At 41.2% G+C, this 27328-nt stretch overlaps 1 protein-coding gene across 2 annotated transcripts in view; it reads right to left on the bottom strand.

The window, feature by feature from the left end:
* HECW2 (HECT, C2 and WW domain containing E3 ubiquitin protein ligase 2) overlaps positions 1 to 27328 on the bottom strand; it is a 456160-nt gene that overhangs the window by 401645 nt on the left and 27187 nt on the right. Inside the window, exon 1 of one of the 2 annotated variants that reach the window (XM_089915956.1) lies at positions 1 to 27328. This exon is cut by the window's left edge and continues 9855 nt beyond it. The exons of the other annotated variant lie outside the window; for it this stretch is intronic. The gene's annotated coding sequence lies outside the window, so the exon portion shown is untranslated. 2 annotated transcript variants of the gene reach the window in all.

The raw sequence follows: 27328 nt of genomic DNA, 5'->3' as shown, positions 1-27328 counted from the left end.
AGAGAATGAAGAACAAAAAAAACCCAAAGTTAGCAGAAGGAAAGAAATCATAAAGATCAGATCAGAAATAAATGAAAAGAAATGACGGAAACAATACCAAAGATCAATAAAACTAAAAGCTGGTTCTTTGAGAAGATGAACAAAATTGATAAACCATTAGCCAGACTCATCAAGAAAAAAAGGGAGAAGACTCAAATCAATAGAATTAGAAATGAAAAAGAAGTAACAACTGACACTGCAGAAATACAAAGGATCATGAGGGATTACTACAAGCAACTCTATGCCAATAAAATGGACAACCTGGAAGAAATGGACAAATTCTTAGAAATGCACAACCTTCTGAGACTGAACCAGGAAGAAATAGAAAATATGAACAGTGCAATGACGAGCACTGAAGTTGAAACTGTGATTAAAAATCTTCCAACAGGGCTTCCCTGGTGGCACAGTGGTTGAGAGTCCACCTGCCGATGAAGGGGACACGGGTTCGTGACCCGGTCCAGGAAGATCCCACATGCCGCAGAGCGGCTAGGGTCATGAGCCATGGCCGCTGAGCCTGCGCATCCAGAACCTGTGCTGCGCAACGGGAGAGGCCACAACAGTGAGAGGCCCGCATACCGCAAAAAAAAAAAAAAAATCTTCCAACAAACAAAAGCACAGGACCAGATGATTTACAGGTGAATTCTATCAAACTTTTAGAGAAGAGCTAACACCTATCCTTCTCAAACTCTTCCAAAATATTGCAGATGGAGGAACACCCCCAAACTCATTCTATGAGGCCACCATCACCCTGATACCAAAACCAGACAAAGATGTCACAAAGAAAGAAAACTACAAGCCAATATAGCTGATGAACATAGATGCAAAAATCCTCAACAAAATACTAGCAAACAGAATCCAATAGCATATCAAAAGGATCATACACCATGATCAAGTGGGGTTTATCCCAGGAATGCAAGGATTCTTCAATATACACAAATCAATCAATGTGATACACCATATTAACAAACTGAAAGAGAAAAACCATATGACCATCTCAATATATGCAGAGAAAGCTTTCAACAAAATTCAACACCCATTTATGATAAAAACCCTCCAGAAAATAGGCATAGAGGGAACTTGCCTCAACATAATAAAGGCCATATATGACAAACCCACAGCCAACATCGTTCTCAATGGCGAAAAACTGAAACAATTTCCACTAAGATCAGGAAAAAGACAAGCTTGCCCACTCTCACCACTCTTATTCAACATAGTTTTGGAAGTTTTAGCCACAGCGATCAGAGAAGAAAAAGAAATAAAAGGAATGCAAATGGGAAAAGAAGAAGTAAAGCTGTCACTGTTTGCAGATGACATGATACTATACACAGATAATCCTAAAGATGCTACCAGAAAACTACTAGAGTTAATCAATGAATTTGGTAAAGTAGCAGGATACAATATTAATGCACAGAAATCTCTTGCATTCCTATACACTAATAATGAAAAATCTGAATTGAAATTAAGGAAACACTCCCATTTACCATTGCAACAAAAAGAATAAAATATTTAGGAATAACCCTACCTAAGGAGACAAAAGACCTGTATGCAGAAAATTATAAGACACTGATAAAAGAAATTAAAGATGATACAAATAGATGGAGAGATATACCATGTTCCTGGATTGGAAGAACCAACATTGTGAAAATGGCTATACTACCCAAAGCAATCTACAGATTCTATGCAATCCCTACCAAACTACCACTGGCATTTTTCACAGAACTAGAACAAAAAATTTCACAATTTGTATGGAAACACAAAAGACCCCAAATAGCCAAAGCAATCTTGAGAAAGATAAACGGAGCTAGGGGAATCAGGCTCCTGGACTTCAGACTATACTACAAAGCTACAGTCATCAAGACACTACGGTACTGGCACAGAAACAGAAATATAGATCAATGGAACAGAATAGAAAGCCCAGAGGTAAACCCAAGCACATATGGTCACCTTATCTTTGATAAAGGAGGGAAGAATATACAGTGCAGAAAAGATAGCCTCTTCAATAATTGGTGCTGTGAAAACTGGACAGCTACATGTAAAAGAATGAAATTATAACACTCCCTAACACCATACACAAAACTAAACTCAAAATGGATTAAAGGGCTTCCCTGGTGGTGCAGTGGTTGAGAGTCCACCTGCCGATGCAGGGGATACGGATTCATGCCCCAGTCCGGGAAGATTCCACATGCCGTGGAGCGGCTGGGCCCGTGAGCCATGGACGCTGAGCCTGCGCGTCCGGAGCCTGTGCTCCGCAACGGGAGAGGCCACAACAGTGAGAGGCCCACGTACTGCAAAAAAAAAAGAAAAAAAAATGGATTAAAGACCTAAATGTAAGGCCAGACACTATCAATCTCGTAGAGGAAAACATAAGCAGAACACTCTATGACATAAATCACAAGATCCTTTTTGACCCACCTCCTAGAAAAATGGATATAAAAAGAAAAATAAACCAATGGGACCTAAGGAAACTTAAAAGCTTTTGCACAGCAAAGGAAACCATAAACAAGATGAAAAGACAACCCTAGAATGGGAGAAAATATTTGCAAATGAAGGAACTGACAAAGGATTAATCTCCAATATTTACAAGTAGCTCATGCAGCTCAATATCCAAAAAACAAACAACCCAATCCAAAAATGGGCAGAAGACCTAAAGAGACATTTCTCCAAAGAAGATATACAGATGTACAACAAACACATGAAAGAATGCTCAACATCACTAATCATTAAAGAGATGCAAGTCAAAACTACAATGAGATATCATCTCACACCAGTCAGAATTGCCATCATCAAAAAATCTACAAACAATAAATGCTGGAGAGGGTGTGGAGAAAAGGGAACCCTCATACACTGTTGGTGTGAATGTAAATTGATACAGCCACTATGGAGAACAGTATGGAGGTTCCTTAAAAAACTAAAAATAGAAATAGCATACGACCCAGCAATCCCACTACTGGGCATATAACCTGAGAAAATCATAATTCAAAAAGAGTCATGGGGCTTCCCTGGTGGCACAGTGGTTGAGAGTCCACCTGCTGATGCAGGGGACATGGGTTTTTGCCCTGGTCGCGGAAGATCCCACATGCCGCACAGCGGCTAGGCCCGTGAGCCATGGCCACTGAGCCTGCGCGTCCGGAGCCTGTGCTCCGCAACGGGAGAGGCCACAACAGTGAGAGGCCCATGTACCGCAAAAAAAAAAAAAAAGAGTCATGTACCACAATGTTCATTGCAGCTCTATTTACAATAGCCAGGACATGGAAGCAACCTAAGTGTCCATCGACAGATGAATGGATAAAGAAGATGTGGCACATATATACAATGGAATATCACTCACCCATAAAAAGGAACGAAATTGAGTTATTTGTAGTGAGGTGGATGGACCTAGATTCTCTCAGAAAGAGTGAAGTAAGTCAGAAAGAGAAAAACAAATACCATATGCTAACACATATATATGGAATCTAAAAAAAAACAATGGTCATGCAGGACCTAGGGGCAAGACGGGAATAAAGACACTGACCTCCTGGAGAATGGACTTGAGGGTATGGGGAGGGGGAAGGGTAAGCTGAGACAAAGTGAGAGAGTGGCATGGACATATATACACTACCAAACGTAAAACAGATAGCTAGTGGGAAGCAGCCGCATAGCACAGGGAGATCAGCTCGGTGCTTTGTGACCACCTAGAGGGGTGGGATAGGGAGGGTGGGAGGGAGACGCAAGAGGGAAGAGATATGGGAACATATGTATAACTGATTCACTTTGTTAAAGTAGAAACTAACACACCATTGTAAAGCAATTATACTCCAATAAAGATGTTAAAAAATAAAAATTAAAAAAAAATAACAGTAATAATAAAGGAAATCGTGTGTGTATGTGGGGCAGGGGGGAGTGTAATAAGGGCATCCGTACTCATAACTTTTCAGTAAATCTAAAACTGTTTTTTTTTTTTTTTAGGCCAATTAAAAAATAAAGTGAGGCAGGAGCTCTTGTGATGACCTCATGTGTCAGAAAGCCCCTCCTCTTGAGGACCAGACATCCTAACGGGGCAGTGAGTGGCTCTGGTTCTCGAGGAAAAGGGTCCTTACGTGGCCATGCTTAGTGAGCTCAGGGGCAGGCCCCGCTGTGTACCACGAAACCCAACTCTGTGCCGGTGGTTCCAGCAACCTAATTATGCTCCCAGAAGACCATGGGCCTGTTAAGGTCTTCCAGACAGTGGTGCTGATGATGGAAATAGAGAGGACACGAGTGACAGGTGGGTCTCACAGAGGAGGGCAGAGTCCCTTCTGGAGGTGCTGCACAGGCCCCCTTAGGGTGCAGGAACCACCTGGGGTAGGGCCTGCAGGTTGAGCAGGTTGACACCTGGGTCCAAGCCTGGCTCCTTCACTCCAGGCTGTGCGCCCTCAGCAGTCTCCCCGTCTATGACACTGACCCTTCACTGCTGTTGGAAAGATCTAGTAAGACAACAAAAGTCACGTGGTTCGCACCGAGAGGGTGCAGGCCCGCCACGTACCCACTCTCTATGACTGGTCCCTGAAGTCAGCCGAGGATAGGGACGCTGCTCTGCTCAACATGTGCTCTATGGTCAGTTTTCTGGGCAGATGGAACAGGGTGCCTGCTTCCCGGGGCTGCTGCGTCCCACTAGGTCTTTGTCCTGCTTCTTACTCAGCAGTGCATTGCATGCACCGTGCCTCATCTAGGACTGGGGCAACCTTGTTCTCTCCACAACACTGTATCCATTTCACAGGCAAGCGAACTGAGGGCCAGATCACCTTTCAGGCGGGCTCTTTATTTTGCAAGTGTTCGAACCTGACTTGCCCACGGCAGCGTGCGGAACCCTGGTTTTGAGTCTAGGTCTCTCCGACCCTTTGGCCCGGTAGATAAAAACCGCGGCTCCTACCAAAAAAAAAAAAACACTTTTTGGTTAAGGTTTCTATCTATGCAGGCAGATTATAACACAAGCAATTTTCATAAGTGTTGCTTCTACAGACATTTTCCCAGAAAAACCTACAAGAAATGGTAAGCAAAGTATATTTACCAAATGACCTACCTTGTTTCAGGCAATGCTATAATATTCTAGGTTGAACTGGCCCATGGACCATTTCTCACGAGGTGTGTGAACCACCAGGTAAAGGCAAGAGAGGGCATGATTCAGCGGTTCGAGGGGACAGTCATTTGTCAGGGTCTAGTTGACAGGCTTCACTGATGAGCAAAGGACCTTAAAGGAAAGACGACAATGTAACCTGCTGGGCTACACTGACCTCTGAGGCTTGCCCAATTCTTGGGTTTTCAACGGTCAGAGAAGATTTGTTTCTTTGTCAGTTCTATTTGAGATGTGCAGTACTCTGACCCTGGCTCCCTGCTTACCTTTCTGAACTGCATCTCCATCTGTAATCTCAGGCTGGAATCTGACACTAGTCTGATTAACTCATCTACTGGCTAGTGCCCTGGCCATGCAGAGGTAGACGGACTGGCTTAGATCCTAATTCTTCCTTAGTAGTCTCCACCCACACTTCATTTCCTGGTCCTGACAATCCGTTTTATTACAAATACAGTCAATAGAACGATGCTAAAGGAACCTTATTTACACCCAAGAAGATTAACGACTAAAAAGAATTTCTAATGAAATCAATAAAGATTTTAAATCTTTCATGCCTTATTGCTTGCACGTTAAGCAAGACAGTGCTAAACATTCAAACTTTCAATTAGGATAAAATCTAAGTATTTGTCTTTTTGCCCAGTAAAAAGTCCATAGTCTGCAAGGGCAACTAGGAAATTCAATAAAATCCAAATGTTCTTCTCATCTCCATCACAGCAAGCCAGGTAAACAGCTCTATCTGCTGAATAAGTTAAGAAGGAGCCACCAATGCAATACCATAGGGACCAAAAAACTAAGTCTCACAGTGAAAACAACCAAGAGACATACCCACTTCATTTTATTAGGAAGAAACACAATAACTCTTATAGCCAAAAACAGGGGCAGGAATTTAAGTGAAAAGAAAAACAGTAACTAGGTGCTCTTTTTCACAAACATTTATATGAGATCTTAAAAGATCAAAAAATTTCAAGCTATTGTCTAAAAGTGACAGACTATAGAAAACACAACTATTTTGAATCATTCCACTCTAGGAAATGGAAAGACTAATATCTGTAGACACCACATAACAGAAGTTGGCTTCTATTTGTTGCTCAAACTCAACTCCAGATGATGAATCAGAATATACAAATGCTTGAATTCAATATGCTTCTTTATATATGTGTAAATTTTCCCCACACTACATAAAGATTTACATCTCTGCAGTACTATATGGCTTCAAGTCATCTAAATATAATATCCAGTCATTTTGTTTAAATGGTAAACACGATTATAAATTTCCTTTAAACTTAGATGTGTAATAATTACTCCGTGATTTGGAAGAGAATAAATAAGAATTGAAAATTACACTAAATCCTGAGGAAATATCATTTAATAGAGTCATGCATTCCTTTCATAAACTTCTGCAATCCGACTTCAGGATTCAAATCTTGCCTGAAACTCTCCTCTCCATGGTCATCGGTGACCTCCTTCATTTTATAAGCAATACCTCTCATTCTTGAATTTCTCTTCCTAGCATTTCTAACTGTTGACTATCACTCTTTCATGACATTCTCTACTAATAAAATTAATTCGTATAACGGGACCCACAAAATGGAGACCACCCCAGTGGTCCAGACCACCTCACAAATCTAAACCTAAGACAGCCTGCACTTATGGGAAACATCTGTCAAAGTATCCTAGCATACATCAATCACAGTCCTTAAACTTAGCTTTAACCAGCTTCCCTTACCCTAGAAAATTGGGTCTGCTAGCCAGGGATTCCCCAACCTCCTAGCCAATCACGCCTTCCTTCCCGCTGCCTCTTCTAACTCTCTACGAAACTCCCTCTTGCCCCAAATCCCTCAGGAACAGTGCTCTGCTGCTTGTGGGGCACTGAACTCCCCCAATCCATGGATTATTTCTCTTGAATAAAGGACATCAAGCTCATTACTAAACTGTATTATTTTTGTCATCTGGCATTTCTCTCCAGCTTTCATAACCAAACACCACCCTGAATCACTTCATACCCTTCTCTTCCTATCTCAGTTAACTCAAATATTATTATTGGAATACCTCAGGCCCTCAGCTGCCTGGAAATCCTTCTAAGTTTTCCCTATGCAGCTCTCTGGTCCACTTCCATGACAACTATTTCGTATTTTCTTCACTCTCCTCAAAATTTCCAGATAGCCTCTATCTGTCTCACTCACAGAAGACAATCTAACCTTCAACTTCAGAGAAAACAGAAATACAGCCCATTAGCAGAATAATCTTACTATTAAAAGATGAAGCACTGAGTACAGAGAATGGTACCAGGAGTTATTTCATTGTTTCCTAAATCACCACTTCCAGACATGACCCTTTTGAGAGGCACAGAGAAGTCCTTCCTGTCTTCTGCTTCCTTGTGGTTCCTTAAGTGTCTTCACTCCCTGGCCAGAGCCCTAGACTCCCTCTCACCTTCCTCTGCCGCCGCCCCAGAGTCTCCACCATTCGATTCCACTGGATTCTCCTTCAGTGGAAGAGGGTTGGAGGCCAGAATGGCAGTGAAGGGGAGGATCTTTCCACTTCAGAGAATCAAGAAAAAGGAATTTCCAGATCCAGCCTGAGACTGAAGTCTAAGACCCTAGACCCTGAAACACCTCCAGATTTCCATCCCACCTTACCAAAACTGTTCCCATTAACCTAGCTTGGTCAAGTCCCCAGAAGGGAGACGGCTGTGCACCAAGCCCTAGGAAGGCTGAGAGTAGTGGGGCCCAACGGGAGGAAAATCCCGTCCTTTTTCATGGGCTCTTAGGTTTTACTACAGCTGCTTTCTAGGAATCAAATTTAGATAAGCTAGAAGCTAACAACTGTTTTTGCAAGACATTAGAAAATGTATTTCACATGCAAATAATGGTTCTTCTCCAGAAACACCATTTTGTTCAAATCCTGCTCAACAGTATGGATTACACACAGTAATTCTACTATACCTGAAAGAGTTTTGAAACCCAGTTAATTAAATTTGTGGGTTAGCCAACGAAAGTCAGAAACGTAAGTTTATAACTCCCCTATAACCTGAAGGTACTGGGACTCTTTCAAGTTCTTCAATCATTCATCAAATATGTATGAAGCCTCTGTCTCATGTCTGATACTACACTAGGCTCTGAGCACACAATGCAGAATAAAACAGATACGTCCACTGCTTAAAGACTATTGAGGAGATGGATTAAAAAACAAGTAAACAAGTAAGCTGAGCATTACAAACGGTAACAGATGTTTGCATTACACGCTGCAACAATATTATACTTCCAGGCACTAGCTAGTTGCCATCAGGCTCCTTAGCAGGATGAAACAATGGCCAAGAAAACACAGTAGAAAATTGCTCCAAATTGTTGGTCTAGAAGACATCTGCATTTAACTCTGATTTGTAAAACAACAGTCTGGAGAGGTCTACAGGTTGATGACTCACTGAACCAAAGGGGACTCTTACACAGCTTAATATTCAAATTGATGCCCCACATACTACATGAGTGTTTAACCAAAGGCACCATTAACTTGAGCCATCAACAATATCCAACCCACACAAGTCTCAGAACACATTTACATGACAGTTGTCATTTTCACATAACCAATAAAGTCTCTTCAGTCAGTAACCGCAGGCTCTCACTCAAATGACCCAACCCTAAGTGGACAGAAGCCACGGAGTTGTTCACCAGGAAAGGTACCTCACAGATATCTCAGAGGGAGGTGGGAGGGTTCTTTTTTGAAAGATTTCTTAATTACAATGGCAGAAAATAAGCAACTCCTGATTTACCCTCCCAGGTTCATTGCCTTTTCAGTGACATTTTCATGGTCCTGGAAGCTCCACAGATGGTTCAATGGCTTATTAAAAAACTGGAGAAACATCTCCTAACTAATCCCATTTCATCTGAGATCTAAATTGAAGAAGGAGAGAGGTAATCAGAATTTCATCCCAAAATATGTGTGCCCCCCAACCCCAGTCTGGGCTTTGCACAAAGACGGAAGCAAACTACTCCCTCATACTGCTTTCTAAAGCAGCTGGGAGCTGCTCTCCTACGCCAATACTTTCCTTGTACTAATTCTACTTTAATGCCCACAAACCACACTTCCCAGCAGGCAGTGGGGCTGAGAGGTACTCTGATCCACAAAAATGAAGTCAATCATTGGGTAAGTTCAGCCTAGAAGAACAATAAGTGGTAGGCTCTGTGGCGTACAAAACTGCTGGCTTGGAAATTACTTGCAGTGTTTTCAGATCATCCAAGAATAAATTCTCACCCTTATAAAAAGATAACAAAGACAAGAGATCAGAAAATCCCTGCTTTAGACAACAGATCCACAACAATAAAGACCACAGTAACACAGTACACAGCACTCAGCCCTCTAGCTTAAAGGCCAAAAGGAGACTATAAAACCTAAAAGGTAAACCCAGAATGACACCAAGAATAACGATAAATATGGCCTACATCAAGAATGAACAGATTTCTCCTCATGTAAGACTAAGTAAGGAAGAAAAATCAATATAGGTCCTATCAAAACACCTCACTTCATAAAAGGCACAAGTTATATACAAAATTTTATCAGAGGACAGAATGTACTTCAGATCTATGGGAAAAGGAAGAACTGGATAATAAAATAACAACCGCAATAATAATAATAAAAAGCACAGAGACTATGACTAACTACTTGGAAAGAAAATTCATAGGCCCCATAAAAATACAGGCATACCTTGCTTTATGGCACTTAGCAGGTCTTGCGTTTTTAACACATTGAAGGTTAGTGGCAACTCTGCATCAAGCAAGTCTATTGGAGCCATTTTTCCAACAGCATTTGCTCACTTTGTGTCTCTGTGTCACATTTTAGTAATTCTCACAATTTTTCAAAACTTTTTCTTTATTATTATATTTGTTACAGTGATCTGTGATCAGTGATCTTTGATGTTACTATTAAAATTGTTTGGTGGAGCCATGAAATGCACCCATATAAGACGGTGAACTTAATCGATAAATGTGTGTGTGTTCTGACTGCTCCACTGACCAGCCATTCCTCTGTCTCACTCCCTCTCCTCAGGCCTCCCTCTTCCCTGAGACACAATAATATTGAAATTAAACCAGTTAACAACCCTTCAATGGTCTCTAAGTGTTCAAGTGAACGTAAGAGCCGGGTGTCTGTAACTTTAAGTCAAAAACTAGAAATGATTAAACTTAGTGAGGAAGGCGTGTCGAAAGCTGAGATAGGCCAAAAGCTAGGCTTCTTGTGCCAAACAGTCAGCCGTGCTGTGAATGAATGTAAAGGAAAAGTTCTTGAAGGAGATTACAAGTACTACTCCACTGAACACACAAACGATAAGAAAGTGAAACAACCTTATTGCTGATATAGAGAAAGTTTTAGTGGTCTGGATAGAAGATCAAGCCAGCCACAACATTCCCTCAAGCCAAAGCCTAATCCAGAGCAAGGCCCTAGCTCTCTTCAATACTATGAAGGCTAAGAGAGGTGAGGAACGTGCATTAGAAGAGTTGAAGCTAGCAGAGTTTGGTTCATAAGGTTTAAGGCATGAAGCCCTCTCCATAACATAAAAGTGCAAGGTGAAGCAGCAAGTGTAGTAGTTGCAGCAAGTTATCCAGAAGATCTAGCTAAGAATATGAATGAAAGTGGCTACAATAAGCAACAGATTTTCAATGTAGACAAAACAGCCTTACATTGGAAGAAGATGTCATCTAGGACTTTCATAGCTAGAGAGGAGAAGTCAACAACTGCCTTCAAAGCTTCAGTGGACAGGCTGACTCTTTTGTTAGCGGCTAATGCAGCTGGTGACTTTAAGCTGAAGCCAATGCTCATTTACCATTCTGAAAATCCTAGTGTCCTTAAGAATTATGCGAAATCTACTCTGCCTGTGCTCTAAAATTGAAACAAGACAGTCTAGATGACAGTATATCTGTTCACAACATGGTTTACTGAATATTTTAAACCCACTGTTGAGACCTACTACTCAGAAGAAAAAAAAAGATTCCTTTCAAAATATTACTGCTTATTGACAATGAACCTGGTCACCCAAGAGCTCTGATGGATATGTACTGTGAAATCAAATGTTGTTTTCATGCTTGCTAATGCAACATCCATTCTGCAACTGATGGATCAAGGAGTAATTTTGACTTTCAAGTCTTATTTCTGCTTAAAAATTACATTTCATAAGGCTATAGCTGCCACAGATAGTGCTATTACTCTGATAAGTCAAGGCAAAGTAAATGTAAAACCTCTAGAATGGATTCACCATTCCAGGTGCCATTAAGAACGTGTGTGATTCATGGGAAGAGGACAAAATATAAACATTAACAGGAGTTTGGAAGAAGTTGATTTCAACCCTTATGGATGACTTTGAGGGGTTCAAGACTTCAGGAGAGGAAGTAACTACAGATACAGTGGAAATAGCAAGAGAACTAGAATTAGAAGTGGAGCTCCAAGATGTGACTGAATTGCTACAATCTCATGAAAAAAGTTGAATGAATGAGGAGTTGCTTCTTATGGATGAGGAAAGAGAGTAGTTTCTTGAGACGGAATCTACTCCTGGTGAAGATGCTATGAAGATTGTTGAAATGGCAACAAAAGATTTAGAATATTACAAAAACTTTGTTGATAAAGCAGCAGCAGGGTTTGAGAGGACTGACTCCAATTTTGAAAGAAGTTCTACTGTGGGTAAAATGCTGTCAGACAGCATTGCATGCTACAGAGAAATTGTTTGTGAAAGGAAAACTCAGTCAATGTGGCAGACTTCATTGCTGTCTTATTTTAAGAAATCGCCACAGCCACCCCCAGCCTTCAGTGACCACCACCGTGATCAGTCAGCAGCCATCAACATCGAGGCAAGACCCTCCACCAGCAAAAGGATTATGGCGTGCTGAAGGCTCAGATGATGGTTAGCATTTTTAGCAATAAAGAATTTTTTATTATGGTATATACATTATTCTTTTAGACATAATACTATTTCACACTTAGTGTGAAATACAGTATAGTGCAAACATAACTTTCATATGCACTGGGAAACCAAAAAATTCATATGACTTGCTTTATTGCATTTTTGGATTTACTCTGGTGTTCGTTCTGTAAGCTAATATGCAGTATCGCCAAGGTATGCCTGTAAACTACAAAAGGATTCAAGAGTTAATTTTTTTAAAAAAAGAAATCATCATGTCATCTACTTTAAACATTCTGTTTAAATTGCATTAGTGGCTTTCCATTGCTCTTCCTATAAAAGACCAAAATCTACAACAGGACCTAGAAGTCCATACATGGTCTGGCTTCAAAATTCCTCTCCAGCCATAAACTTGGCACAATCACACTTCATCTTGATGTCTGTGCTTCAGCAACAATGGCCTCTGCCGGGGCCTGAAATGCCCTCCTCCACTACCTCCTTGCTGTGATTTAACGATGATCTTACTTCAGAGTTTATCTCAAGGTCACTTCCCGAGAAAAGCCATCCTGGGTCTCCCTGAGCAGGTCAGTTACCTCCATTTCTATATTACCACTTACCTCTCCTTCATAAGTTAAGGGCTACTTTCCACTAGACCGAAACTCCAAAATGGTAAGGATTATTCCTTTTTTTCACTCAATTGACTTAGCACCACCATGTAAGAGGCACTCAGTAAAGATCTGTGAAATCAGTGTGAATGAAGACTTGAACTAAAACATGGAAGATCATATAGTCTTGAGGTGGAGACAGACATCCTGAGCATAACACAGAGGCAGAAACCATAAAGAAAAAAACTGATCAATTTGACTAAAAAGAAAAAAAAGAAAATCTCTATCAAAAACATTTTGAACAACTTAAAAGTCAAATTTAAAACTGGAGAAAATATTTGCAGTAACACTGATTAAAAGTTGATAGCCTTAAAAAACAAAAAGCTTTTTACAAATCAATAACCCCCCAAAAATGTGCAAAGGACACAGAGAAGCAGTCTCAGAATAATAGTTTCTAAACATAAAGAAATTCAGTATCAAAAGAGAAAATTTTTTAATTTTATGCAAAAATGATTTTTTATCTACCAAATTGACAATTTTAAAAAATTACAATATTCACTGTTAGAAGATATGAAAACCAAATTTCAAATATTCTAAGTGGGAATAGAAGATTTGTAGAATTTCCCTGGGGGTCAGTTTTGTAATAGGTACAAAAGTGAATATAGCCTTTGATGTAGCAATTCCTCTTCCAAGGACTTAGCCCAAGGGGGAAAAAAAAATCACTAGAGAATTATTTATAAATAATGAAAGACTACAATAATGAGATACCACTACACATCTATTAGAATGGCCAAAATCCGGAACACTGACAATACTGAATGCTGTGAGGATGTGGGGCAACAAAAACTCTCAGTCACTGCTGGTGGAAATGTAAAATGGTACAGTCACTTTAGAAACAGTTTGGTGGTTTCTTACAAAACTAAACAGCTCTTAACATATGACTGAGCAATCACGCTCCTTGGTATTTATTCAAAGGAGCTGGGAACTTGTGTCTACACAAAAACCTGCACACAGATGTTTATGGCAGCTTTATTCATGACTGCCCAAACTTGGAAGCAACCAAGATGTCCTTCAATGGATAAATTGTGACACATCCAGACAATGGAATATTATTTAGTGCTAAAAAGAAATGAGCTAGCAAGCCATGAAAAGTCATGGAGGAATCTTAAATGCATATTACAACATGAAAGGAACCAGTCTAAGAAAACCATGTGCTGAATAATTCCAACTGTATGACATGCTGGAAAAGGCACAACTATGGAGACAAAAAGATCAATGGTTGGGGAAGGGGGCAGATGAACAGGTGGGGCACAGAGGATTTTTAGGGTAGTGATATTATAATGATGGATATACATCATTATACATTTGTCCAAACACACTGCATGTACAACACCAAGAGTGATGTTGATAATGGACAAGGCTGAGTACATGTGAGAGAAGGGGCTATATAAGAAATCTCTGTACTTTCCTCTCAATTCTATTGTAGCTAAAAACTGCTCTAAAATAATTGTCTTAAAAAATGAGAAACTGAAAACAATAGAAGAAACAAATTTTAGGTCATAAAATGCCAATGAGATCATGTAATAGAAGAATATTCAATGACATGGGAAAATATTACTAATGTAATGAGTAAAAAAGGTGGGTTTTAAACAAAGTCCTACTTTATAGCACAGGGAATTATATTCAATATCCTGTGAAAACCATAATGTAAAAGAACGTGAAAAGAATGTATATATATGTATAACTGAATCACTTTGTTGTCCAGTAGAAATTAACACAACATTGTAAATCAACTATACTTCAGTAAAATAATTTTGTTTTTAAAAGGTGGGTTTAAAACCAATGTAATTTTGGTTTCCTTATGTAAAACATGTACATAGGGAAAAAGAAAGAAGATTGGGAAGATATACTAAAATGTCAACATTAGTTATCATTAGGTGGAGAATTAGGTGACTTTCATTTTGTTTTATTTTACATTTTCCACAGTGAACATTTCTGCTCTGTAATCAGAGAAAAATTAATAATAACACTATTATAAAATATGCTTACCATGTGCCAACTACTATTCTAAGCACTTTATATATATTACCTCATTTATCCTATGAGGAAGGTAGTAATCCTATGAAGTAGACACCATTCTTATCCCCATTTCACAGAAGAATAAATGTAATTTAAACGAAACAATTCTTCATTTGCTAATTGTCTTAAACCTGATCAAGAAAACTAACATTTTCCAAACAGCAACCACTTGAAAACAATAAAGGCACCACATCTATATTAAAATCAGAGCCTCCAAACTCAGACCTGGGCCATGGGCTCAGATTCAGGGAGAGAAAAGGGAGAGAAGAAAGAGGCTAAAATCAGCCGCAGTGAGAACACAGATAAATTAGGAATTTTGTGCCACACTTGCTAGTTTCCCAACGTAAGCAGAGCTCTGAATTCAGCTATAGAACTTTATACTGAACCCTATATCCTTTCTGAACTGTAAAGAAAATCTTCCTTTCCAGGGGATTACGTGAGCATACTTTTTTGAAACCAGTGTCTCATTTCATAGCGTTCCTCATGAAAAAGAACTCCACATACTGCAACCACTCGAACATGATTAATTCACCAAAGCCCTTTTCACCACAAGTCAACGTTACACATACCCTCTCTTTTTCCTGACTCTGACTACATGCTGGCATATCCTCTGTGTAAGATGGAAGATCCTCAGCTTTCTGGACATTTAGTCACTGCAAGCTATGATCCAGCTGATAAACCTGCCAGGTTGAAGACACTGTGCCTTTCAAGGCCAACATCTGCCATGGTGGTAATAACAAAAGATGACGCTCACCCAGCAAAGAATCACTTGGAAATATATTCGATGGACAAAAATACCAGAAGCTACTCAGCTTAGCTGAGGCAGGCATGAAAAAACTGGTAAGCAATTATTTACTATACCAAATGGATAAAGTAATGCATACTTACCTTTCAATGGGCACCTACTCTACACCAGGCACAGTATTAGGCTCTTAATATATTATCTCATTAGGGCCTCACAACAACCTTGGGAGGTATGAATCAACCCTACTTTTACAATTATGGAACTCAAAAATCAGAGATTAAGTAACTGGTCACAAAACTAATAAGCAGGAGAGCTGGGATTCAAATCCACATCCACCTAATTCCAACTCCAATGCTCTTTTCACTGCACCATATTGCCACCCTCCACCTAGCAGCTCTCAGTGGACCTCCCACCTGAGGGAGCCAGTAAGATGTACCTGCTGTCTGCCACTGGCTTAAGGTATTTGCTTCAACAGCACATATATTAGTCTATCAGAGTCACATCTGACTCTTCCATCCCTCAGAAATATCTAGGGATGTGTGGGAGTCTCATATGAGTGGAAGAGGGTCAATTCCTTCACCGTCATCCCAGATATAGTAAACATCTGGAAAGCTAAGAAATGTTTATGAAAATATTTATATCAAGCTGTCGTGAACATTACTAAAGCTAATGCTGGGCTAGAGTGAGTTATCCACACCTAGAGTTCAGCTGATTACTTCTCACGGGGTTATGCAGTAAGTGGGTCCCTCTGCCCCAACCCTCCAGAGTCATGGAACAAACAGGCCGTGCTACTGTGCTTAGGGAGCCCTGGCAGAGTTAGGATGCAAACAACCGAGGCATCCTAAAGCTTTTCTTCGTAGAGCTTTCCCTTCACGTTGAAGCATGACTTCAAAGATGTAACCACCTGCTATCACAGTACAAAGAATATAGGAAGCAGGAGAAGGGAGGAAAGTATTTGAGCACTCCAGCCCATGACTAAGAAAATGACAAAAAAAAAAAAAAAACACTTTTTAAAAATAATTTTCTTGGTCTTCGGGAAACATCTCTTTCAGTCTTCCCGGAAGGAACAGTGTGGGGAAGGTTAATATCTAACAACTGTACTGACCCAAGAGTTTACAATAAATATCCGAAATGCTTTCCCTCTAAGAGGATTTGCCTAAATATGCTATTTAGTATCTGCAAGCGCTTCACAACCTGATGAGTCTTTATCACCCAACCAGTTAACATGCAAGGACAGTCTCACAGAAATGATTTCCAGGGCTTCCCAAACCTAATTTATTTACGAACCACTTGAAGATAGTGCCGAATGCAGACTCTGAGTCAACAGGACCAGAACAGAGCCTAAGGTACTGCAATTCTACCAAGCACCCGGGTGGTGCTGATGTGTAGGACCACTGTGTAGTAACACACGCCTCAGCCACAGTTTCTTCACTGAGATCCCCATATGCCTGTGCTTCCCACCACTGCCCCACGGATCTGAGCTTTACAGAAATTTATTGTGGGTTCATTTTCTTTATAACCTAAAAGATATATATTTTACTCATTCAACACCAAGGCTTCTCTTTTGAGGAAATAATTAACAGGTATTTCGAGAAAATTAGTTTTCTTAAGTCAGTTTTTCTCGACACGGAGTATAGAGACATGTTCTTGGTGGGTCCTCAAGAATAATTTTCCATAAAAGAGGTCCATGCAATGTCTTCTTCATCAGAGCTTTATCCTACTCAGCAGCACAGCCAAAATCCAGCTGCAGAAAAAGGACTGCCATCTGGGAACAGACAAAGGTTGGGAGGAAGGGTAATTCTGAAAGTCAGAGATTGACTTCCATCCCCGCAAACCTCTGAAATGGATTACTGAATAAGTGATCTGTGAGAAATTACGGGCAATAAAACGAGGCATTCACTAGAAAACAGGATGGTTTTGCTAAGAATAAGTTACACCCAACACTTTCCTTTTTGACAGGCTTTCTAAGAATGGAGGCTAGGACAATGCTTTAGACAGACTATCTAGATTTCAGCAAGGTATTTCAGTCTCTTAAAACAGTTTGTGGCCTAGAAGACGAAATGCAGCCTAAATAATAATGCGCTGCATAGATTCACAGGTGCTTAAACAGAACATGGCAGACAACGGATTGATGGCATAATGGCAGCCCAGTAAGTGATCCCCTCACAGCTCCTTCCCGTCTCCCCTCCAATCCCAACTTCCAACCAAATCAGAAACAATATCACAAGTGACATGTACTGAAACTGAAATTCTTACATGTACTTTAAATGTAGACAGAAGTAAAGTCACTAGTATCAGAACTTTACAAAAGGATTCAATTTCACTATACTTTGAAGCAACCACCCTTGATAAAGCCCCAGTACTTAAAATTTAATGGCATTTTCCCTGTATGAGTTATTTATGTCAACTGTTTACAATGGCAATTTCAGTGGTCACGAGTAAAGAGAGGTTGGAAATAGAAAAAGGAGGTAAAGTGGATGCCACAGAAGCAGTAGAGATTTTTCCAATTAAAACTTGGGAAAGATAATGGAAAATGGGCAACAGCAAATACTGTATTTCCAAAGTGTACGGGGGGGGGGTTGGAGCGTGAAAGAGCAAATATCTGCTGTCCCACCTTAAGTATCCACATTATTTTGCATCTACAGGACAACAAAGGGTCTCAGGAGGTAGCACTCAGGAGTTTTTATTCTGAATCATCAATCAGAAAAGGACCAGCTTTGCGAAACACACCAAAAACTTCCTTCTTGCTATGCTTATACTCTTCAGTAAGTCAAAGTTATGCACGCACCACTAAACTACAAGAAAGGAGAACCTTCCATCAGACAACTTATGATAGAAAGAAATTAACAATTTAAAATGTCTAGCGGACAGACCTTCAAGATGGTGGACGAGTAAGATGTGGAGATCACCTTCCTCTCCAAAAATACATCAGAAATATATCTACACATGGAACAACTCCTACAGAACACCTACTGAGCGCTGGCAGAAGACCTCAGACCTCCCAAAAGGCAAGAAACTCCCCACATACCTGGGTAGGGCAAAAGAAAAAAGAAAAAACAGAGACAAAAGAATAGGGATGGGACCTGCACCAGTGTGAGGGAGCTGTGAAGGAGGAAAGGTTTCCACACACTAGGAAGCCCCTTCGAGGGCGGAGACTACGGGTAGCGGAGGGGGAAAGCTTCGGAGCCACCGAGGAGAGCACAGCAACAGGGGTGCGGAGGGCACAGCGGAGAGACTCCCGCACAGACGATCGGTGCCGACCAGCACTCACCAGCCCGAGAGGCTTGTCTGCTCACCCGCCGGGGCGGGCGGGGCTGGGAGCTCAGACTCTGGCTTCGGAGGTCAGATCCCAGGGAGAGGACTGGGGTTGGCTGTGTGAACACAGCCTGAAGGGGGCTAGTGCGCCATGGCTAGCCGGGAGGGAGTCCGGGAAAATGTCTGGAGCTGACAAAGAGGCAAGAGACTTTTTATTCCCTCTGTTTCCTGGTGCGCGAGGAGAGGGGATTCAGAGCGCCGCTTAAAGGAGCTCCAGAGACGGGCACGAGGCTTGGCTATCACCGCGGACCCCAGAGACAGGCATGAGACGCTAAGGCTTCTCCTGCAGCCACCAAGAAGCCTGGGTGCAAGCACAGGTCACTATCCACACCTCCCCTCCCGAGATCCTGTGCAGCCCACCACTGCCAGGGTCCCGTGATCCAGGGACAACTTCCCGAAGGGAACACATGGGGCGCCTCAGTCTGGTGCAACATCACGCCAGCCTCTGCCACCTGAAGTTTTGCCCCGCATTCCGTACACCTCTCTCCCTATGGCCTGAGTGCACCAGAGCCCCCGAATCAGCTACTCCTTTAACCCCGTCCTGCCTGAGCCAGGAACAAAAGCCCTCAGGCGACCTACACGCAGAGGCAGGCCCAAATCCAAAGCTGAATCCCAGGAGCTGTGCGAACAAAGAAGAGAAAGAGAAATGTCTCCCAGCAGCCTCAGGAGTAGCGGATTAAATCTCCACAATCAACTTGATGTACCCTGTATCTGTGGAATACCCGAAGAGACAACAAATCATCCCAAAATTGAGACGGTGGAGTTTGGGAGCAACTGTAGACCTGGGGTTTGTTTCTGCATCTAATTTGTTTCTGGTTTTATGTTTATCTTAGTTTAGTAATTTAGAGTTTATTATCATTGGTAGATTTCTTATGGATTTGGTTGCTCTCTTCCTTTTTGTATATATATATACTATTTTCCTTTTTCTCTTTTTGTGAGTGTGTATGTGTATGGTTATTTGTGTGATTTTATCTCTACAGCTTTGCTTTTACCATTTGTCCTAGGGTTCGGTCTGTCTGTTTTTGTTTTTTTATTTGTATACTTTTTAGCACTTGTTATAATTGGTGGATTTGTTTTTGGTTTGGTTGCTCTCTTCTTTCTTTTTTTTCTTTTTTTTAACTTTTTTACTTTTAATAATTTTCAATAACTATTTTGTTTTTCTTTCTTTCTTTTTTTCTCCCTTTCCTTCTGAGCCGTGTGGTTGACAGGATATTGGTGCTCTGGCCAGGTGTCAGGCCTGTGCCTCGGAGGTGGGAGAGCCAAGTTCAGGACACTGGTCCATCAGAGACCTCCCGGCTCCACGTAATATCAAACGGTGAAAGCAATCCCAGAGATCTTCATCTCAATGCTAATACCCAGTACCACTCAACAACCAGCAAGCTACAGTGCCCAACACCTTATGCCAAACAACTAGCAAGAGAGGAACACACTCCAGCCATTAGCAGAGAGGCTGACTAAAATCATAATAAGGTCACAGACACCCCAAAACACACCAGTGGACGCAGTCCTGCCCACCAGAAAGACAAGATCCAGCCTCATCCACCAGAACACAGGCACAAGTCCCCTCCACCAGGAAGCCTACACAACCCAGTGAACCAACCTCAGCCATGGGGGGCAGACACTGAAAACAACAGGAACTACGGACCTGCAGCCTGCGAAAAGGGGACCCCAAACACAGTAAGTTAAGCAAAATGAGAATACAGAGAAACACACAGCAGATGAAGGAGCAAGATAAAAACCCACCAGACCTAACAAATGAAGAGGAAATAGGCAGTCTACCTGAAGAAGAATTCAGAATAATGATAGTAAAGATGATCCAAAATCTCAGAAATAGAATGGACAAAATGCAAGAAACATTTAACAAGGACCTAGAAGAACTAAAGGACAAACAAACAATGATGAACAACACAATAACTGAAGTTAAAAATACCCTAGAAGGAATCAATAGCAGAATAACTGAGGCAAAAGAATGGATAAGTGACCTTGAAGATAAAATAGTGGAAAAAACTGCCACAGAGCACAAAAAAGAAAAAAGAATGAAAAAAATGAAGACAGTCTGAGAGACCTCTGAGACAACATTAAACGCACCAACATTCGAATTATAGGGGTCCCAGAAGAAAAGGAGAAAAAGAAAGGGACTCAGAAAATATTTGAAGAAATTATAGTTGAAAACTTCCCTAATATGGGAAAGGAAATAGTCAAGTCCATGAAGAGCAGAGAGTCCCATACAGGAAAAATCCAAGGAGAAACATGCCAAGACACATATTAATCAAACTATCAAAAATTAAATGCAAAGAAAAAATAATAAAAGCAGCAAGGGAAAAACAACAAATAACATACAACGGAATCCCCTTAAGGTTAACAGCTGATCTTTCATCAGAAACTCTGCAAGCCAGAAGGGAGTGGCAGGACATATTTAAACTGATGAAAGGGAAAAACCTACAACCAAGATTACCCTACCCAGCAAGTATCTCATTCAGATTTGACAGAGAAATTAAAACCTTTACAGACAAGCAAAAGCTAAGAGAATTCACCACCACCAAACTAGCTTTGCACCAAATGCTAAAGGAACTTATCTAGGCAGGAAACACAAGAGAAGGAAAAGACCTATAATAATAAACCCAAAACAATTAAGAAAATGGTAATAGGAACATACATATCAAAATTACCTTAAAGGTAAATGGATTAAATGCTCCAACCAACAGACATAGACTGGCTGAATGAATACAAAAACAAGACCCGTATATATGCTGTCTACAAAAGACCCACTTCAGACCTAGGGACACATACAGAATGAAAGTGAGGGGATGGAAAAAGATATTGCATGCAAATGGAAATCAAAAGAAAGCTAGAGTAGCAATTCTTATATCAGACAAAATAGACTTTAAAATCAAGACTATTACAAAAGAAAAAGAAGGGCACTACATAGTGTTCAAGAGATCAATCCAAGAAGAAGATATAACAATTGTAAATATTTGTGAACCCAACATAGGAGTACCTCAATACATAAGGCAAATGCTAACAGCCATAAAAGGGGAAATCGACAGCAACACAATCACAGTAGGGGACTTTAACACCCCACTTTCACCAATGGACAGATCATCCAAAATGAAAATAAATACGGAAACACAAGCTTCATGATATATTAAACAAGACAGACTTAACTGATATTTATAGAACATTCCATGCAAGAACAACAGAATACACTTTCTTCTCAAGTGCTCATGGAACATCCTCAGAATAGATCATATCTTGGGTCACAAATCAAACCCTGGTAAATTTAAGAAAATTGAAATCATATCAAGTATCTTTTCTGACCACAACGCTATAAGACTAGATATCAATTACAGGAAAAAATCTGTAAGAAATACAAAGACATGGAGGCTAAACAATACACAACTAAATAACCAAGAGATAGCTAAAGAAATCAAAGAGGAAATCAAAGAACACCCAGAAACAAATGACAGAAAAGGATGACCCAAAATCTATGGAATGCAGCAAAAGCAGTTCTAAGAGGGAAGTTTATAGCAATACAATCCTACCTCAAGAAACAAGAAACATCTCAAATAGACAACCTAACCTTACACTGAAAGCAATTAGAGAAGGAAGAACAAAATAACCCCATAGTTAGCAGAAGGACAGAAATCATAAAGATCAGAAATAAATGAAAAAGAAATGACAGAAACAATAGCAAAGATCAATAAAACTAAAAGCTGGTTCTTTGAGAAGATAAACAAAATTGGTAAACCATTAGCCAGATTCATCAAGAAAAAAAGGGAGAAGACTCAAATCAATAGAATTAGAAATGAAAAAGAAGTAACAACCGACACAGCAGAAATACAAAGGATCATGAGAGATTACTACAAGCAACTATATGCCACTAAAATAGACAACCTGGGGGCTTCCCTGGTGGTGCAGTGGTTGAGAGTCCACCTGCCAATGCAGGGGACACAGGTTCATGCCCCGGTCCGGGAAGATCCCACATGCTACGGAGCAGCTGGGCCCGTGAGCCATGGCTGCTGAGCCTGCATATCCGGAGCCTGTGCTCCACAATGTGAGGGGCCACAACAGTGAGAGGCCCGAGTACCACAAAAGAAAAAAAAATGGACAAACTGGAAGAAATAGACAAATTATTGGAAGAGCACAACCTTCCGAGACTGAACCAGGAAGAAATAGAAAATATAAATAGACCAATAATAAGCACTGAAATTGAGACTGTGATTAAAAATCTTCCAACAAACAAAAGCACAGGACCAGATGGCTTCACAGGCAAATTCTATCAAACATTTAGAGAAGAGCTAACACCTATCCTTCTCAAACTCTTCCAAAATATAGCAGAGGGAGGAACACTCCCAAACTCATTCTATGAGGCCACCATCACCCTGAAACCAAAACCAGACAAAGATGTCACAAAGAAAGAAAACTACAGGCCAATATCACTGATGAACATAGATACAAAAATCTTCAACAAAGTACTAGCAAACAGAAACCAACAACACATTACAAGGACCATACACCATGATCAAGTGGGGTTTATCCCAGGAATGCAAGGATTCTTCAATATATGCAAATCAATCAATGTGATAAAACATATTAACAAACTGAAGAAAAAGCACATGATCATCTCAATAGATGCAGAAAAAGCTTTCGACAAAATTCAACACCCATTTATGATAAAAACTGTCCAGAAAGAACGCATAGAGGGAACCTACCTCAACATAATAAAGGCCATATATGACAAACCCACAGCCAACATTATTCTCAATGTTGAAAAACTGAAACTGTTTCCCTAAGATCAGGAACAAGACAAGGTTGTCCACTCTCACCACTATTATTCAACACAGTTTTGGAAGTTTTAGCCACAGCAGTCAGAGAAGAAAAAAGAAATAAAAGGAATCCAAATCGTATATAGAGAAGTAGAGCTGTCACTGTTTGCAGATGACATGATACTATACATAGAGAATCCTAAAGATGCTACCAAAAAGTAGAGCTAATCAATGAATTTGGTAAAGTAGCAGGATACAAAATTAATGCACAGAAATCTCTTGCATTCCTATACACTAATGACAAAAAATCTGAAAGAGAAATTAAGGAAAGACTCCCATTTACCGTTGTGACAAAAAGAATCAAATACCTAGGAAGATACCTACCTAAGGATAGAAAAGACCTGTATACAGAAAACTATAAGACACTGATGAAAGAAATTAAAGAGGATACAAACAGATGGAGAGATATACCATGTTCTTAGATTGGAAGAATCAACAATGTGAAAATGAATATACTACCCAATGCAATCTACACATTCAATGCAATCCCTATCAAACTACCAATGGCATTTTTCACAGAACTAGAACAAAAAATTTCACAATTTCTATACAAATACAAAAGACCCTGAATAGCCAAAGCAATCTTGAGAAAGAAAAATGGAGCTGGAGGAATGAAGCTCCTGGACTTCAGACTATACTACAAAGCTACAGTAATCAAGACAGTATGGTACTAGCACATAAACAGAAATATAGATCAATGGAACAGGATAGAAAGCCCAGAGATAAACCCACACACATATGGTCACCTTATCTTTGATAAAGGAAGCAAGAATAATCAATGGAGAAAAGATAGCGTTTTCAATAATTGGTGCTGGGTAAACTGGACAGCTACATGTAAAAGAATGAAATTAGAACACTCCCTAACACCATACACAAAAATAAACTCAAAATGGATTAAAGACCTAAATGTAAGGCCAGACACCATCAAACTTTAGAGGAAAACATAGGCAGAACACTCTATGACATAAATCACCCAAGATCCTTTTTGACCCCCCTCCTAGAGAAATGGAAATAAAAACAAAAAGAAACAAATGGGACCTAATGAAACTTAAAAGCTTTTGCACAGCAAAGTAAACCATAAACAAGACGAAAAGACAACCCTCAGAATGCAAGAAAATATCTGCAAATGAAGCAGCAAAGGATTAATCTCCAAAATTTACAAGCAGCTCATGCAGCTCAATATCCAAAAAACAAAAACCCAATCCAAAACTGCACAGAAGACCTAAATAGATATTTCTCCAAAGAAGATATACAGACGGCCAACAGACACATGAAAAGATGCTCAAAATCACTAATCATTCGAGAAATGCAAATCAAAACTACAATGAGGTATCACCTCACATCAGTCAGAATGGACATCATCAAAAAATCTACAAACAATAAATGCTGGAGAGGGTGTGGAGAAAAGGGAACCCTCTTGCACTGTTGGTGGGAATGTAAATTGATACAGCCAGTATGGAGAACAGTATGGAGGTTCCTTAAAAAACTAAAAATAGGGGGGGGACCTTGAAGATGGCGGAAGAGTAAGACGCGGAGATCGCTTTCCTCCCCACGGATACACCAGAAATGCATCTACACGTGAAACAACTCCTACAGAACACCTACTGAAGGCTGGCAGAAGACCTCAGACCTCCCAAAAGGCAAGAAACTCCCCACGTACCTGGGTAGGGCAAAAGAAAAAAAGAAAAAACAGAGACAAAAGAATAAGGACGGCACCTGCACCAGTGGGAGGGAGCTGTGAAGGAGGAAAAGTTTCCACACACTAGGAAGCCCCTGACTGCGGGAGGCGGAGGGGGGAGCTTCGGGACCGCGGAGTAGTGCACAGCGACGGGTGCGGAGGGCAAAGCGGGGAGATTCCCGCACAGAGGATCGGTGCCGACCAGCACTCACCAGCCCGGGAGGCTTGTCTGCTCACCCGCCGGGGCGGGCGGAGCTGCGAGCTAAGGCTCGAGTTTCGGTTTTGGACGGAGCGCAGGGAGAGGACTGGGGTTGGCGGCTTGAACATAGCCTGAAGGGGTTAGTGCACCACGACTAGCCGGGAGGGAGTTCGGGAAAAGCCTGCACCTGCCGAAGAGGCAAGAGACTTTTTCTTCCCTCTTTGTTTCCTGGTGCGCGAGGAGAGGGGTTTAAGAGCGCTGCTTAAAGGAACTCCAGAGACGGGCGCGAGCCGCGGCTAAAAGCGCGAACCCCAGAGACGGGCGCGAGCCGCGGCTAAAAGCGCGAACCCCAGAGACGGGCGCGAGCCGCGGCTAAAAGCGCGGACCCCAGAGACGGGCGGGAGACGCTAAGGCTGCTGCTGCCGCCACCAAGGGGCCTGTGTGCGAGCACAGGTCACTCTCCACACCCCTCTTCCGCGGAGCCTGTGCAGCCCGCCACTGCCAGGTTCCCGGGAACCAGGGACAACTTCCCCGGGAGAACGCACGGCGGGCCTCAGGCTGGTGCAACGTCACGCCGGCCGCTGCCGCAACGTCACGCCGCCTCTGACGCCGCAGGCCCGCCCCGCACGCAGTGCCCCTCCTTCCCCCCACCCCCGGCCTGAGTGAGCCAGAGCCCCCGAATCAGCGGCCCCTTTAACCCTGTCCTGTCTGAGCAAAAAACAGACGCCCTCCAGCGACCTACACGCAGAGGCAGGGCCAAATCCAAAGCTGAGCTCCTGTGAGCTGTGAGAACAAAGAAGAGAAAGGGAAAAAAAAAAAAAAAGAAGAGAAAGGGAAATCTTTCCCAGCAGCCTCAGAAGCAGCGGATTAAAGCTCCACAATCAACTTGATATACCCTGCATCTGTGGAATACCTGAATAGACAAGGAATGATCCCAAATTGAAGAGGTGGAATTTAGGAGCGAGATCTATGATTTTTTTCCCTTTTCCTCTTTTTGTGAATGTGTACGTGTATGCTTATGTGTGAGATCTTGTCTGTATACTCTTGCTTCCACCATTTGTCCTAGGGCTCTATCCGTCCATGGTTTTTTAAAAAAAATTTTTTTCTCAATAATTAATTTTAATTGTAATAACTTTATTATACTTTACCTTCGTTCCTTCTTTCTTTCTTTCTTTCCGTCCTTCCCTCCTTTAGACAACGAATCACCCCAAATTGAGGAGGTGGTCTCTGAGAGCAAGATTTATGATTTTTCCCCCTTTACCTCTTTTTGTGAAGGTGTATGTGTATGCTTCTGTATAAGATTTTCTCTGTATAGCTTTGCTTCCAACATTTGTCCTAAGGTTCTATCCGTCCCTCTGTTTTTCTTTTTTCTAAATATTTTTTAATTCAATAACTATATTATACTTTATTTTATTTTTACTGTATCTTCTTTCTGTCTTTTTTCCTTCTTTCCCTCCTTCCTTCCTTCCTTCCTTCCTCCCTCCCTCCCTCCTTTCTTTCCTTCTTTGCTTCTTTCTTCCTTCCTTCCTTTCCTCCTTTCCTTCTTTCTTTCCTCATACTTCTACTAATTCTCTCTACTTTTTCTCCCTTTTATTCTGAGCTGTGTGGATGAAAGGCTCTTGGTGCTCCAGCCAGGAGTCAGGGCTCTGCCTCTGAGGGAGGAGAGCCAACTTCAGGACACTGGTCAACAAGAGACCTCCCAGCTCCACATAATATTAAACGGTGGAAATCTCCCAGTGACCTCCATCTTAACACCAGCACCCAGCTTCACTCAACGACCAGCAAGCCACAGTGCTAGACAACCTATGCCAAACAACTAGCAAAACAGGAACACAACCCCACCCATTAGCAGAGAGGCTGCCTAAAATCATAA

Source organism: Delphinapterus leucas, chromosome 8 (genome assembly GCF_059928025.1).
Source record: "Delphinapterus leucas isolate spDelLeu-1000000601 "Yukka" chromosome 8, BTC_Dleu_Yukka2, whole genome shotgun sequence".
In the NCBI taxonomy this organism is placed as follows: Eukaryota; Metazoa; Chordata; class Mammalia; order Artiodactyla; family Monodontidae; genus Delphinapterus; species Delphinapterus leucas.
Note: the sequence above shows the minus strand (reverse complement) of the source record. Positions and strands in the feature narration are given on the sequence as shown.